The sequence below is a fragment of the Bactrocera neohumeralis genome, unplaced genomic scaffold (genome assembly GCF_024586455.1).
Source record: "Bactrocera neohumeralis isolate Rockhampton unplaced genomic scaffold, APGP_CSIRO_Bneo_wtdbg2-racon-allhic-juicebox.fasta_v2 cluster10, whole genome shotgun sequence".
In the NCBI taxonomy this organism is placed as follows: domain Eukaryota; kingdom Metazoa; phylum Arthropoda; class Insecta; order Diptera; family Tephritidae; genus Bactrocera; species Bactrocera neohumeralis.
The window spans coordinates 5,483,043-5,495,084 of record NW_026089623.1 but is presented as its reverse complement, the minus strand read 5'-3'; the positions used below and the strand labels follow the sequence as shown (position 1 = coordinate 5,495,084).

The 12,042-nt window shown below is 41.1% G+C and overlaps 1 long non-coding RNA gene across 1 annotated transcript; it reads right to left on the bottom strand.

Moving 5' to 3' along the window:
* Positions 1–11,642: 11,642 nt before the first annotated feature.
* On the bottom strand, positions 11,643–12,042 carry LOC126764934 (uncharacterized). Its single transcript, XR_007668120.1, has 3 exons — positions 11,920–12,042; positions 11,824–11,865; positions 11,643–11,765 (listed from the first exon to the last, which is right to left on the bottom strand). It is a non-coding gene; the product is annotated as an uncharacterized LOC126764934 (long non-coding RNA).

The following is a 12,042-nucleotide window of genomic DNA, read 5'->3' as shown; positions in this document are numbered from 1 at the left end:
ACAGACGTAATTTTAAGTTGGAAAGCCTAAAAATGTACATGGTAGCGCATTGCAATAAATAGGACAAAGGAAAATATACTTTTCTTATTTTTCTTAATTAAAGTAGTAAAATTTGAAAATTTATCAATAAAATTCACGAAAAGAATTGTAATACAATAAATTTTTTTATCGTCCTATTTTACTTTTTTAAGAGCATATTTTTAACTTTTTTGGAGCTTTTTTAAGCGCTTAAAATCGATTTTTTAGAGCTTAAACACCTCACCTCACCTCACCTCACCTTGATAATCACACAATTATTCATTCGACAACTAACGAAATTCCATATAAGATATTTTTAAACAAAGAGCCGCCAAAAAATTACCCGCAAAAAGTCAAAGAAAGGAGAATTGAAAATATTAATAAATACAGGCAAGAAAAAGATATTGATACTAATTTCGTAAATGCGGAAAATTCAAGGAAAAGATTAAATAAGATATGTAATCCATTTAGACAAGTAAGATTGTTAAAAACAGAAGAAGATGGGGAGCCTCATATTATAAAGTTTAAAAACCAAAAAGTCAGAAAGTATAAAAACCAGTTTAAAAGGAAAAAGAAAAAATATTGAAGAAATTAAATTTGTTTATTAATTTTGGCTTTTTTTGTTGTATTATTATGTATTATCTAAATCACTTAAGCAATATTAGTAAATCATCTTATCCTAGTTATCTACAAAAAATAGTATACTAAAAATTATTGTAGGCAGTTTTCTAAAGTACGATTATATTTAAAACAAAATAACAAAATTGATTTAGAACAAATATGTATTAAATCTAAACGTAAGTACTTTAATTAAGAAATATGTCCACTTTTAAAGTTGGGAGGAGTGACATATATATGTACATATGTCGACTACATATGTACGTGTGTAACTCAACTCCTAAACGCCTCTCTCACACTACGCCTCTTATACTCAGAGATAGGAGCTCGTAGTGTGGGTGGCGAATAAGTAAGCTTATGATTAGGAAATCATTATTGTTTAAGCACTTGAAGTGAATTAAAGGTCATATAATTTGCGTTAAACCTAAATCTCGTGTGTTTATTTTTCTACTTACATATCTGAATTATAGTGATAGTTGTAACTGAATAAGAAAAGGTTGAATCATAATTTGAGATGAGTGCATAATTGCTGACAAATATTCCTGAAGCATTGCGCAGAACAATGCAATATTTAAAAGAAACGATCAAGACTGTATTTTCTTACGTGTAGTATCTGGGTTTTAGCCGTCGATTTTGTAATTACATTTGATGAATGTTGAACAAAACATTACCAATTGATTAGATATAGGGCGTGAGACACGCCCTCTTCTGCTCTACTCCTACAATGTTATTCACTATAACAAGAAGCATATATACAAGGTGCGTTCCAAAGCAAACAGGACTTGAAAAAAACAGAACAAATGTTTTTTTCGGCAAAATTAATTTATTTTATTCAAAATAGTCTCCTTTTGCTTCAATACAGCTTTTTGCACGGTCAAAAAGCATGTCGGACGAGTGTTTTAGCTCGTTGGCCGGTATGGCCGCCAGTATGCCGATGCAAGGCTTTTGAATGGCCTCTACGTCTGCATAACGCTTTCCTTTCATGGGCAAATACATTTTTCCGAAAAGAAAGAAGTCGCACGGTGCCATATCAGGTGAATATGGGAGTGGTTAATGGATAAAATGTGACTTTTGGTCAAATAATCGTCCATCAACGCCACCAACAATGTCAGCCTGGAAATCCAACGCAGGATAACTCTTGCCAACAGGTGCTACTTCGGACTAAGTAGGCAATTGAGAAGTAAAGACCTCTCTCGACGAACAAAAACAAAACTCTATAAGTCACTCATTATTCCCGTCCCGCTGTATGGTGCAGAGGCATGGACGATGACAACAACTGATGGGTCGACGTTGCCAGTTTGCGAGAGAAAAGTTCTGCGAAGGATTTACGGTCCTTTCCGCGTTGGTCACGGCGAATATCGCATTCGATGGAACAATAAGCTGTATGAGATATACGACAACATTGACATCATTCACAAATTAAGGGGTTAGGTGGGTTTCAGAGGTATAAAGGTGAAGAAGGTATTTTTACGAGTTTTTTTTTAATATAAGCAATCATGTTGAAAATTCAGCCGTTGAGATCTCATTTTCCCTGGGTGTCTCACAAAAAAGTGCTCTCGCCGTGGACAGCATAACTTATTATTGGTTCATAACTAAGCATATTCCGTTAGTACATATCTTAATCTCGTTTATGAACATAGGAAATAAAAAAAATAAAATTTTCCTTTTTTTCTCAGACTTTGAACAAAAAATCTCATTTTTTGGTCAAAAAATTAAGTTGTAATGAAACAAGAAAAAATCCTTCGTTCAATAACTAGATAATGTTATTTTAAAAACGTGTACACAATACGAACTAAACCGGTCGATAACTTTTCGAGAAATCGTGTCCACCGACTTCAAAAACACAGTTTCGAGAAAAACACGTTTAAACACGGGGCACTTAGCGCAGCTAGCCTCGAGCGCACAAGTTCTCAAAGCTGTATCTCCGAAATTATTACTCAGATCAACTTTAAAATTTAGGACAATATTCTAGAAGTATTGTATGTAGAATTTAATAAAGCAAACCAAAAAAATCGATTTTTTCAAATTTTCAAACCCACCTAACCCCTTAAAAGACAGCGGCTACGTTGGCTAAGTCATCTCGTCAGAATGGACGAAAACACTCCAGCTCTGAAATTATTCGACGCAGTACCAGCCGGGAGAAGCAGAGGAAAACCTCCACTCCGTTGGAAAGACCAGGTGGAGAAGGACCTGGCTTCGATTGGTATCTCCAATTGGCGCCACCTTGCAAAAAGAAGAAACGACTGTTGTTAACTCGGCTATAACCGCGTAAGCGATTTCCACGCCAGTAAAGAAGAAGACGACAACAAAGAGCGATCGAGCCGCGGGTTTAGAATAGTTTTTAATGGATGGCGCCTTTTTGCGCAAACGCAGCAGAAAAATTCCTCCCGGTCCGGGTTGGACTCAATGCCAACACGAGTCAGGAGGATACGGAGCAACCCTGCTGCAAGGCATCGCTCCAATGATGACAAATACAAATTAACATTCACCGATCCAAACGGGGTTAGATCGCCGAAAAAACAGCCCTTGGTCGGATGAAATCCGAGTCAATTCCGGTGCGTAGAACCGGCTGTCGTGGGAGTCCACCTCGGTCAGGTGTAATACATGCAATGGATGGAACCATCTTAAGACCTGTTCAGGCCTTAAGACTCACAGGGAGTGGACCACGAGTTACGTGGCCCCATGTTGCCTACGCAATACTATGACACTAGCCTCTACGGCTAGGCAATCTGCACATAGTTCGCGCACTGCGCCGCCACTCACCCCGAGTGGCAAACAGAGGACCTCCACGTTCCCCAAGAGCGCAAAAAAGCAACATAGCTTCCATTCTGACTCGGGTCTGCCCCCGCAACACTCAACAGTGGCGTCGCCAACAAATCACTCAGTGCGATAAACGCCCCTGCGGGTTCAGCAGATGCAACAAATACCACCCACACGTCACTCCATCACCCCCAGGATCACCCACGGACACCCGCGACAAACCCGTGTTCTTCAATTCAACTGCAACGGACTACAGAGCAAGATCGAGGAGATAGTTGCACTTATGAATCGGTAACGCGTATCGATAGCTGCGGTCCAAGAAACCAAACTAAAGAGCCGTTCAGATCTTCTGAGTTGTGCAGGTTTCAACGTAATACGTAAAGATCGCGAGCGAGATAATGGTGGTGGCCTAGCCTTCATATTGCACAACACCGTGCAGTATCGTGTAATCGCGGAAGACATCAACCGCAAGGATACTACCCTAGAATGTCAGGGTATAACTATCCGGTCAGGCGATGTCGAGCTCAAAATATTTAATATATACATCCCCCCAGTTACATATTGCCCTACAGGATATCACACGAATATAGGCGCACTACTTCGTGGTGAAAACCGTTTGGTACTATGCGACTTTAACGCGCACCACGATCTTTGGCATCCAAAGTCAATTGATCGTAGGATGATGGAGCTGGCAGAACAGTTTGATGATTCGCTATTCTGCACAATGAATGACGAAGCCCATAATTAATGCTCATAATTATATCGATCGAGAAACCTCCCGATTTCTGTGGACAACCATACCTTCATTAACTTTAATAAAGCTAACTGGGTCGGCTTCACAGAATTTGCTGAGAGCACCTTTAGCGCTCTACCCATTCCTACGGACGTATGCGTCGGCGAACATCGATTCCGCAAGGTGATCGCAGCAGCTACCGATCGCTGGAAGCATAGCGGAAATCCGCCCCAATTCCCCAGCCGAAGCAGCCGAACTATTTTAGCCGACAGTTTACACTGCACCCTTCGGTATACAAAGCCAAGAAATGTGTTAACCAATGGCTGCGCAAAATGCCAAAGGACTGCGCGCCACTTATTTTCACCGATGAGGAGGTTCAGAGTGCTATCAACAAAGCAAAATCCTCAAAATACATTGGCCCTGGTGGAATTAACATGCTAATGCTAAAGCATCCAGGATCGACGGGAGTAAGTTATCTCACCAAGGTCCTCAACCTGTCGCTGACCACTCCTCAAATATCCGATGTGTGGAAAGTCGAAAGAGTGGTCCCATTACTGAAACCTGGGAAACTCGCCAAAAATGCCACCAGCATGGATTCCGAAATGTGCACAGCACCACCACAGCACTTAGCGTCATAAACGCTCAGATAGTTCGTGGCCTTAACCAGAAACCACCCTGTGAGAGAACTATCCTCGTAGCGTTGGACTTGTCAAAAGCTTTTGACACAGTCAACCACACAACGCTATTGCAGGACATTGAGAAAACCACGCTTCCTCCAGGGTTAAGGAGGTGGACCATGAACTACCTGAACGGTCGGCAATCATCCGTACTAATTCGAGGTGAAACATCTAAGCTGAGAAGAATTAAACAGGGCGTTCCGCAGGCTAATGCCCTCTCACTGCTACTGACTAACTTCTACATCTCGAAACTCCCGCAGCCACCAGAGGGGGTTTCCATAACCTCGTACGCAGATGATTGCACGATATTGACGTTGGGCAATGGAATCGATGGCATGTGTTCGAAAGGTAAACAGCTACCTCTCCGACCTTTCTCGTTTCCTCACTGCACGGAACCTCACACTTTTCCCCACCAAATCTACAGCGACCATTTTTACGAACTGGACGAAGGAGTATAGACTTGAACTTAATATTGCAGTCGATGCCGTGAAAATTCCGACTGTCAATAACCGTAAGATTTTAGGTGTAACCTTCGAGTCTATGCTCCTTCACTCCCCATACGACCGCGACTATCGCCAATGTACAGAGCCGTAACAAAATCCTCAAGTGGCTAGCCGGCAGCACATGGGGAAAAGACAAAGAAACGTTGTTGGCAACATACAAGGCAATCGGTCTGCCGGTCCTCAACTACACAACACCTATATGGTCGCCTGGATGCAGTGGTACGCAGATGAGGAAACTCCAGACCTGCCAAAATACTGCACTCCGGACCATGACGGGACGGGGCCTTTTGATGTCTCCTATCGAAAACCTACATAGTGAGACGCTTATGCTCCCAGTTAAGTAGCATAATAAACTCCTCTGCAAGCAGTTCCAGCAGGGATGTTTTCGTAGAAATCACCCTTGCAGCCGTTTACTTGGAGAGGAACCGCCTCCTAGGAGCATCAAGAGGTCTTTACTTAACTACATCGACGACATCGTACAGTACGCCGACGGGCTTCGGACGCAACTAACTTCCGACAGGTACTGACCGCCATTCATAGTGGAGCTATCAAAACCTTCACCGACTCCCTTCCAGTGAATGGCATTTTTGGAGTCAAATCACCACCCACCGCAGACGAAGAGCTCGAGTTTCCGCGAGAAACGCGCAGCTTCGTTATGGATATTGTAGCAGATTAAACTCCTACTTATCCAGAATAGACCCAGGCATACCCAATGTATGTCCTGCATGCAACGAGTCTCCGCATGACACTGACCACCTCTTTGCATGCCCTACCAACCCCATCCATCGAACACCCTTTTCCCTTTGGTCCGACCCCGTCGAAACAGCACGTATATTGGCCTTCCGTTAGATGACGTCGATGAAAACACAGATAACCCTTACCATCCTAACGGGGATTGATAACCGTTAAAACAACAACAATAGTTTTTAATAAAATTAAGAAAAAGCGAAATCATCGAAATGTTCTAACTGACAAATCGCAATGAAAGTAAAGGCAAAAATTATGTGGCAATTCAGTTCACCATAGAGAACATGTGAGCTACATTTTAAGACGCATAAAATAAAAGAATCTCCCCTTAAAAGATGACTACCCCGATAAAATAGTCATAAAAATTACTTCCCACTGTTGAAGAAAACAATTAAGAAATCCTCATCACCTGATAATTAGAACTTATACGTTTTTGCCTTTGATTAGGCCACAAGAAAAGCTTGTTTATGAGAAAATTCTATCAAGTTAGACCTCCGAAAATAACCCTTGACTGCTGTGGTAAAAGCAAGTCGTCGGAAGCTATACATGCTAAGCTCTAGAATGTTACTTCTTTTCCGGGTTAATTTAAACAAATAGTTCAATTGTGCGACTTGGCGCTCACGTCACTGTTGACAGTCATAACTTTGAAGTTGTAGATAATTTCGTCTATCTTGGAACCAGCGTAAACACCACCAACAATGTCAGCCTAGAAATCCAACGCCGGATAACTCTTGCCAACAGGTGCTACTTCGGACTGAGTAGGCAATTGAGAAGCAAAGTCCTCTCTCGACAAACAAAAACCAAACTCTATAAGTCACTCATAATTCCCGTTGTTGTTGTTTTAACGGAAATTCAATCCCCGTTGGGATGGTAAATGTCACTTGTGTTGTCGCCGATGTCATCTAACGGTAGGCCCAAGAAACGTGCTGTTTCGACGGGGTCGGACCAAAGGGAGGAGGGTGTTAGATGGGTGGGGTTTATGGGGCATGCAAAGAGGTGGTCAGTATCATGCGGAGACTCGTTGCATGCAGGACATACGGCGGGTATGTCAGGGTCTATTCTGGATAAGTAGGAGTTTAACCTGCTACAGTATCCAGAAGGAAGTTGCGCAAGGGTCACACGCGTTTCTCGCGGCAGCTGGAGCTCTTCGTCTGCGATGGGTGGTGGTTTGACTCCAAGAACGCCATTCACGGGAAGGGAGTCGGTGAAGGTGTTGATGGCTCCGCTGTGAATGGCGGTCAGTACCTGTCTAAAGTTAGTTGCGTCCGAAGTCCGGTCGGCGTACTGCACGACGTCGTCGACGTAATCCTGGAATGACCTTTTGATGCTCCTAGGAGGCGGTTCCGCTCCAAGCAGATGACTGCAGGGGTGATTTCTGCGAAAGCATCCCAGCAGGAATTGCCTGGAGAGGAGTTCATTATGCTCCTTAACTGGGAGCATAAGGATCTCACTGTGGAGGTGTTCAATTGGAGACATCAAAAGACATCCTGTAGTGGTCCGGAGTGCAGTGTTCTGACAGGTCTGTAGTTTCCTCATCTGCGTACCACTGCATCCAGGCGACCATATGGGGGCTGCGTAATTGAGGACTGCCTTGTATGTTGCATGAGCATAGACTGTCGAATGTTACACCTAAAATCTTAGGATTGTTGACAGTCGGAATTTTGACGCCGTCGACTGCAATGTTAAGCTCAAGTCTATACTCCTTCGTCCAGTTTGTGAATATGGTCGATGTGGATTTGGTGGGGGAAAGTGTGAGATTTCGTACAGTTAGGAAACGAGAAAGGTCGGAGAGGTAGCTGTTTACCTTCGAACACATGCCATCGATTCCATTGCCCGACGCCAATATCGTGCAGTCATCAGCGTACGAGGTTATGGAAACTCCTTCTGGTGGTTGTGGGAGTTTCGAGATGTAGAAGTTAAACAGTAGTGGGGAGAGGACACCACCCTGCGGAACCCCCTGTTTAATTCTTCTCAGTTTATATGTTTTACCTCGAAATAGTACGGATGACTGGCGACCGCTCAGATAGTTCATGGTCCACCTCTTTAGAACTGGAGGGAGCGTAGTTGTTTCGATGTCCTGCAGTAGCGTTGTGTGATTGACCGTGTCAAAAGCTTTTGACAGGTCCAACGCTACGAGGATCGTTCTTTCGCAGGGTGGTTTCTGGTTGAGGCCACGAACTATCTGGGCGTTTATGACGCTTAAGTGCTATGGTGGTGCTGTGCACTTTTCGGAATCCATGCTGGTGGCTGGCTAGGCTCAGGTGGTGAGTGAAGGTCGGGAGTAGCAAGCCCTCAAGTGTCTTCACTACTGGGGAGAGGAGAGTTATCGGTCGATAAGATTCCCCTTTGTTGGCGGGTTTCCGAGGTTTCAGTAGTGGGACCACTCTTCTGACTTTCCACACATCGGTTATTTGAAGAGTGCATCGAGCCTAGATGCTTTAGCATTAGCATGTTGATTCCATCAGGGCCAATGGATTTAGATGATTTTGCTTTTTTGATGGCACCCTGAACCTCTTCGTCGGTGAAAGTAAGTGGCGCGCCTTACTCATAATTCCCGTCCTGCTATATGGTGCAGAGTCGTGGACGATGTCAACAACGGATGAGTCGACGTTGCGAGTTTTCGAGAGAAAAGTTCTGCGAAGATTTATGGTCCTTTGCGCGTTAGCCACGGCGAATACCGCATTCGATGGAACGATGAGCTGTACGAGATATACGACGACATCGACATAGTTCAGCGAATTAAAAGACAGCGGCTACGCTGGCTAAATCATGTTGTCCGGATGGACGAAAACACTCCAGCTCTGAAAGTATTCGACGCAGTAATTGTGTACTATTTTACTGTAAAATTAGCGAACGTCAAATACTTATTCCACTTTATTGATGACACTTTAACTCCTACAAAATACTGCCATAAAGTCCGCCAAAAATTACTTTATTGCATTAGATCGTAAATAAAAAAACAAGAAAAAACGTTAACTTCGGTTGCACCGAAGCTAAATACCCTTCACAGGTGCATTTCTGTTAGTAACTACATATGTGTTCAGTTTGTATGGAAGCTATATGCTATAATAATCCGTTCTAAACAAGTTTTTTAGAGATAACATTGTTGCCTTAAAAAATAACATATATCAAATTTCGTGAATACATCCTGTCAAATGTGAAAGTTGTCCATACAAGAACTTGATTCCGATCGTTCAGTTTGTATGGCAACTATATGCTATAGTTAACCGATCTGAACAATTTCTTCGGAGATTACATTGTTGCCTTAGAAAATAACATATCGGGTGATTTTTTAAGAGCTTGATAACTTTTTTTTTAAAAAAAAACGCATAAAATTTGCAAAATCTCATCAGTTCTTTATTTGAAACGTTAGATTGGTTCATGACATTTACTTTTTGAAGATAATTTCATTTAAATGTTGACCGCGGCTGCGTCTTAGGTGGTCTATTCGGAAAGTCCAATTTTGGGCAACTTTTTCGAGCATTTCGGCCGGAATAGCCCGAATTTCTTCGGAAATGTTGTCTTCCAAAGCTGGAATAGTTGCTGGCTTATTTCTGTAGACTTTAGACTTGACGTAGCCCCACAAAAAATAGTCTAAAGGCGTTAAATCGCATGATCTTGGTGGCCAACTGCCCATGCATCCCGAAAAATGCACTGTTTGGTGTGGTTTGTACGCTGGTGGAATCATTGGACCGTATTTTTTCAAAGATGCTGTTGGACGCAACGTTACGGTGAATGGCGATCGCTATCGTTCGATGCTAACAAACTTTTTGTTGCCAAAAATGGAAGAACTGAACTTGGTTGACATGTGGTTTCAACAAGATGGCGCTGCATGCCACACAGCTCGCGATTCTATGGCCATTTTGAGGGAAAACTTCGGAGAACAATTCATCTCAAGAAATGGACCCGTAAGTTGGCCACCAAGATCATGCGATTTAACGCCTTTAGACTATTTTTTGTGGGGCTACGTCAAGTCTAAAGTCTACAGAAATAAGCCAGCAACTATTCCAGCTTTGGAAGACAACATTTCCGAAGAAATTCGGGCTATTCCGGCCGAAATGCTCGAAAAAGTTGCCCAAAATTGGACTTTCCGAATGGACCACCTAAGACGCAGCCGCGGTCAACATTTAAATGAAATTATCTTCAAAAAGTAAATGTCATGAACCAATCTAACGTTTCAAATAAAGAACCGATGAGATTTTGCAAATTTTATGCGTTTTTTTTTAAAAAAAAGTTATCAAGCTCTTAAAAAATCACCCGATATTTCAAATTTCGTGAATATATCTTGTCAAATGTGAAAGTTTTCCATACAAGCATTTGATTCCGATCGTTCAGTTTGTATGGCAGCTATATGTTATAGTGGTCCGATATCGGCCGTTGCGATAAATGAGCAGCTTCTTGAAGAGGAAATGACGTTTGCAAAATTTCAAAACGGTATCTTAAAAACTGAGAGACTAGTTCGTATATATACAGACAGACAGACAGACATGGCTAAATCGACTAAGCTCGACATACTGATCATTTATATATATACTTTATAGGGTCTCCGACGATTCCTTCTGGGTGTTACAAACTTCGTGACAAACTTAATATACCCTGTTCAGGGTATAAAAACTTAATCATTAGAACCACAATTAGAATTTAAGGTAAATGTCCATGAAAGCGGCTTTTCTAAAAACATGGACAATTTTCACGGGAAATGTCTAAAAAATTTTGTTTTTAATTCTACTTTAAGAATATATGTATATGGGGCATCCTTTTAAAATAAGTATTTTTTTTTTTTGTTTTGTTTTTTGTATTGTGCATTTGCACAATAAGGGTTGCATACTAGCAAATAAATGGTATTGCCATATCTGCAAATGCATAGAATTTAACCAAAGTAAAATAATTAAAATAAACCTTTGTTTACAACAAATATTAAAAAAATTAATTTACAGAAACGCTATAGTGAAGTGTTACTAAGTGAAAAGTGCATAAAATAAGTGAAAAAGTCATTCCCAATATACAAATCATCAAGTTAAAAGTTACTCTCACTCAAAAATTATTACGCGTAAAAATATGTAAACAAGCTAAAAACGAAAAAAAAGCAATCGCGTTAAAGTGAGAAATTCGCGTAAAAAAGGAATTTGCGCTGCAAAAATAACCGCGTTAAAGTGAAATAGCGTAAAAAGAGATCGCGTAAAAAAAAGACTGAGTGTATATATATTTTCGTGATCTGGAGAACGTCTCCTTTCCACTGATACCCATTTTATCCCCGAAATACTGGGATGCTATTCTACAATTTACCTAATTTTTCTAATATGTATTTCTCATTTTTATCAATTCTCGTTCTGTCCCGAATATCGAGAGTATCGGTATTTCGAAACCGATCACTGCTCGTATCGCTAGTGCCCAATTGAATTTCGAAGTGGTGCAGCGCGCATATCGTGCAAAAACATATTTTTTTGTTGTTTATACAGCAAAAAAAAACCTTAAAAATAGGCCATGCGCCATATATATTCGTAAAGTAAATTGAAACCAAGAATCTTAAGACCTTTCCCGTGAAAATTGTTACACGTTTTCGAAAAAGCCGCTCTCCTGAACATTTACCGAATTTAATTCCAATCTTACCTTAGATGTACAAATAACATCACGGAGATTTATATTCATCCAGGAATCGCAGCTAACCAAATGTCCATTATATGTTTCTCCATTCTTTAACTCTACTAACTACAATTATACACTCAATTAACAAGATTTCCAATACACCATAAATAAAGAGGTTTACCATAGGGTGGCTCTGAGCCGTCTTTAGCAGCGTAAGAGGTAGCTGAAAAACTTTGAAATTAACTTAACGCAAAAAAATATAAAATAATTATCCTACCATTAGCTTAATAAGCAAACACAATTTGTATTTAAATATCCTTCTTTATACGTATATTATTACAAGTAGCTGGACCTTGCATATACTTATAAAGACCCCTAATAGTAATCGATTAAAATCGAA